Source organism: Typha angustifolia, chromosome 1 (genome assembly GCF_048772165.1).
Source record: "Typha angustifolia cultivar Huaian chromosome 1, ASM4877216v1, whole genome shotgun sequence".
In the NCBI taxonomy this organism is placed as follows: Eukaryota; Viridiplantae; Streptophyta; class Magnoliopsida; order Poales; family Typhaceae; genus Typha; species Typha angustifolia.
In genome coordinates, this window is record NC_133239.1 from 7,770,790 (window position 1) to 7,776,052 (window position 5,263).

The following is a 5,263-nucleotide window of genomic DNA, read 5'->3' on the forward strand; positions in this document are numbered from 1 at the left end:
ATCAGTTGTGACATGTTATCTAATTTTCATTTATATATTATTAAGGATACATTTATATACCCATTTATTACATGATGTTCTTTCTGATTCATATTATCCAGTACTAAATTCTTTGTTTGGCATCACTGATTCGGGATAAGGTCTATTTACTGAGCCTTTTGCTCATGACTCTCTTTATTTTTCTTCTAACCCACTCAGATATTTGGTATGTGATAGCGACTTGAGATATCTTGAGAAGATATTTTAGAGCGATGCTGAGGTGAGCTATAGATGTGAGACGGTATAGATGATAGTTTATATATAAATTGAGTTGTACCGGTATTTGATATTCGTATTCATTTGTATTAGATGATGTTTTGCATAGTACATGTTAGATTATAGTACACTCGTGTATCAGTCGTTTAGTTGTATCTTGATGGTTTGTTGCGGCCTGTGTGGGTCCTGCCAGATTTATTTGGTTAGTGTATATTATTGTGAATTTGGATATTCAGATATTAACAGATTTATTTGGTTGATTAATATAATTTATGTGATGTTGGATTATGTGAGTATGTATATGTTAGCAGGTATTATTTGATGATGTCATGATTATATGTGCATAGGAGTGTATCTCTATGTGACGGGCCTCGCCCGACCTGTCGTCTGCGCCGCGCATGCCGTGTGGGCGCATGGGCGTGCACGTGCCCGTGTTGGGCGGGGGCGTTACACATATAGTCAACTCGTGTATACCCATGTTAATCTATCACATGCACACTCATGTTAGAGATCATCTAGACATAAATTATAATAGTATAGTCATATCTAATCATCTACTCATATCAAAGATCAGCCTAACTACATACATGATAAAATATGCTCGACTGTAATCATCTCTTGATAAAATCATATAACTACTCAAATCTTATATAATATATCCTAATTTGAGAAAAGCGTCAAGGGCATAAAACTACTCAAATCTTATTAGAAGACAGAACAATATATCGCTCACATCCATCAATCTAGAGTCAACTCATCGCTAGCAGGGTTCATGGAGTCTCAAATAAGAGGTTCGGGATCGGCTTTAGTGGAGGTGGCGGCGGCGGGGCGGTGGCAGTAGTAGAGAGAGAGAGAGAGAGAGAGAGAGAGAGAGAGAGAGAGGTGGTGGGGACGTCGGCGCTATGGCTGCGGCACCGGCAAGCCCATCAGAGCTAGCTGGCTCGGCCTGGTTGGCTGGGCCGGAAGTTGGGGGTGTGTGGCACCCCCAGCCCACGCCACCCTAGCATGGCATTAGGCCAGCCACATTGTGGCCGGCCATGTCGTGCCATACTAAATTTTTTTAGGATAGGTTGTTACAGAGATACTACAGGCGCTTGGGATGAAGATGAAGAAAGCAAGTGCCTTTCGGGGCAGCCACGAGTTGAGTACCTAGGGCACTTCATCTCTTCCGCAGGTGTGGAGGTTGATCTTGTAAAGGTGGTGAGTCTGGTGCGCTAGCCAGAACTGAAGATGCCCATGGATCTCTAAGGGTTCCTTGTCCTCACCAACTACTACAAATGATCCATCCAGGCCTAGGGTAAGATTGCAGCCTAGCTGACAGCCCTACTCCACAAACATGGGTTTGAGTGGAAAGACGTTATGTTTTGGTGTTTTTTTGATGACATCCTCATTTACTGCCAACCGAGATAGGAGCACCTACACCACCTACTGACAGTTTTGCGATACTATAGGCGCATGGGCTGAAGGTGAAAAAAAGCAAGAGCCTTTGGGAGCAGCCACGAGTTGAGTACCTTGGGCACTTCATCTCTTCCACAACTGTGGAGGCCGATCTTGTAAAGGTGGCGAGCATGGTGCACTGGCCACAACCGAAGATACCTAAGGATCTTTGAGGCTTCCTCGGCCTCACCTGCTTCTACCAACATTTTCATCTAGGGCTACAGTAAGATTGCAACCCCGTTGATCGCCCTAGGCAAATATGGGTTTGAGTGGAACAACAAGGCAGAATGGGCATTTGAAGAACTCAAGTAGCGCATGTTCGAAGTGCCCGTGTCAGCCCTACTAGATTTCACCAAGAACTTTGTTGTGAAGTGGGACGCATCTGGGTCCAGGATTGACACAATTTTGATGCAAGAACGACAACCCTACATGAGTACAGCCCTCTCGCAAGGGTCATGCGAATTATGGACGTACAAGGGAGAGATCTTAGCTGTGGTCCATGCTGTTTGCAAGTAGCATCGATACTTGATTGGAAGGCGGTTCATAGTTGATGTGATCCAGATTTGATAGGATTGATTCGTGGCGACATTGAGCTCGATTGATCAAGTCTATTTATCCTTTAATTATTTCATGATGTATGCCTTCTAGGCAACTTTAGTTTAGTCATGTGAACCAGCCATTAAGGCAACTCCAAATAAGTCATGACAGCCCTTAAACCAAGTCTAGTTAAGTTAAGCATTTTAAGGCAAGTCCAATTAAGTCATGTAGGCCTTTAAGTCAAATCCTAATTCGAGTCATGTCAGCCATTAGGGCTAGGCCTTGTGGGACTCATTGTACCCGACCTCTATATATGGATGGGTTAGGCTCCTTCATTAAGTATCCAAGCATTGAGAAATTACTCTAGCCTTGAGTTTATCTTTGAAGCAAGAGTAAGATAACCGAGTAGAAGTAAATTAATCTCCCTTTACCATCGCCATTGCTGCCCTTCATCTTCCTGACCCTCACCACCGCCATCGTCCCTCCTTCCACCCTCTCCATCTACCATCATTCACCCTAATCGAAGCCTACACTCCCTTATTGCAAATCTTCTCTAGTTGGTCCGTAACAATAGTGCGCACCGATCAAAGAAGTCTGCCCTACTTATTCGAGCTAAGGATCCACACTCCAGTGCAACAAAGGTTGCTCTCCAAGTTGTTTAGGTATGACTATGACTTGATATACAAAAGGGGTTCAGAGAACGGTGTAGCCGATGCACTCTCGCACCAACATGTTGATCCCCGCATGAGATCCCCTCAGGCATGCATAGCAATGGCTGAACCCACCAGGTGTTAGCACATGAGATGGAATTCGGCACACTAGAACTTCTCCCCATCCAACAGCTAGGGCTTGGCCCGAACCACCTGTGTGCCTAGGGCTTGGACCGAGCAACCCATGGCTTGGGTTTGGCCTAAAACAAAGCAGGGTAGACCCTGGCATGAACCGCTTGCACCGAGACCAAGGCTTGAGTGACCCGTGGTTAGATATTGTCCTAAGCCACATGTGGCTAGGCATGCAATGGTCTGAACCAATGGGTCATAGAGCCGATGCCATAGTGGGCCACCCTCCGCGTGGCAGAAGGGACCTACCTGGGAACGAGGATATGCCATCCATGAATATGGGCCATTTGTATCTCAAGTTCAGACAATACGACCCGATTTCCCTAAGTTTGTGGGTGGTGATCCACTAGACTGGCTCTATCGAACGAATCAGTTCTTCGCCTACCAAGTGACCCTAGACCACCAGAAAGTCCTAATAGCCTCGTTCCACTTGGAGAATGTCCCGATCAGATGGTTTCAAACGGCACAACGTACTCAATCGTTTGTATCTTGGGATGATTTTGCATCCACCCTATATACTCGGTTCGGTCCAACAGAGTATGAAGACTTCAAAGCAATCTTGACTAAGCTAACTCAACAGACCACGGCCCGAGCATATCAAGAAGAATTTGACAGAATTTGCAATAGGATACCAGGTTGGCCAGACTAAGCCCTCCGTTGCACCTTCATTAGTGGACTCAGGTCTGACAAAAAGTGGAGGTCAATGTCCTGAGGCCTAGGACATTGTTGGAGGCCTTTTCTATAGCTGTCATGATGGAGGAGAAGGTCAAGGAGCTACGAAGAAGCTCTGAGGTGCCATTGAGCCCTATAGATTGGAGAGGATCCCAGCCGGCTCCATTTAGCGGTGTGGGATTTGGTCCTCCCACTCAAGTGGAAGGGGGGAAGTCCCTGCTACCTAATGCTCCTCCCACCGACTTCGGACGACAACGGAAGAACTTCTCCCGACAGCAAACACCACCACAAATAGAGAAAAGGCGGGCTAAATGTTTGTGCTTCTACTACAATGAGAAATTTGCTACACGCCAAAAGTGTGGAAAACAACCTATAACAATTATGCTCCTTGGAGGAGACGAGAAGGGCAAAATGGAGCCGTGGGGCAATGGAGGTAGCTGATCCAGAGACTGCGGACCATGAGGATGAGATGCATATCGAGTTAAGCTTGCATGCCTATATGGGCTTGTGAGCACCCTGAACACTACGGATAGACGGTTCGATCAAGAAGCTCTGAGTTGAGATACTAATTCGACTCGGGTAGAACACATTATTTCTGGGATGAGAAGTTGGTGCGACAAATTGGGTTGGGGTGACTCCAACCATCGGATTTGATGTAGCAATTGGAGATGCCACAGTCTTACAAACCAATAGTAGGTGCGATTAGATTGAGGTGCAAATCCAAGGTGAGATGTTCTGATTGAAGCTACACCCATTGGCACTTAAGGGGACCGACTTGGTCTTAGGAGTTTAATGGCTTTTGGGCTTAATACCAATTAAGGTTTATTTCGGCATGATACGACTGGACTTCGAGTATGAAGGGAAACCAATTTGACTCAAAGGGTTGTGGTCGGACCATAGGGCTAGCCTTCAAGCCCTAACCAGGTTACCACAAGCCGGCTGCCATGGCTTGTTATGCGTGGAACAACAAGGCAGAACGGGTATTTGAAGAGCTCAAGCAAGGCATGACCGAGACGCCCATGTTAGCCCTACCAGATTTCACCAAGAACTTTGTTGTTGAGTAGGACGTATTTGGGTCCAAGATTGACGCAATTTTGATGCAAGAATGGCGACCATAGCCCTCTTGCAACGATCTCACCAATTGTTGACCTACAAGAAAAAGATCTTAAGGGAAGTCCAAATAAGTCATGACAGCCCTTAAGTCAAGTTTAGTTAAATTAAGTAAACCTTTAAGGAAAGTCCAATTAACTCAAGCCTTTAAGGCAAATCCTAATTTGAGTCATGTCAGCCTTTAGGGCTAGTCCGAGTAGGACTAATTGTACACGACCTCTATAGGGCTAGCCTTTAGGGCTGGGGCTTCTTTGTTAATTCATCCAAGTATTGAGAAATTATTCGAGCCTTCAATTTATCTTAGAAGTAAGAGTAAAATAACCTCGGAGTAGACTTAATTAATCTCACTTCATCATAGCCATTGCTGCCCATCATCTTCCTCACTATCACAATTGCCATCATCCTTCATCATA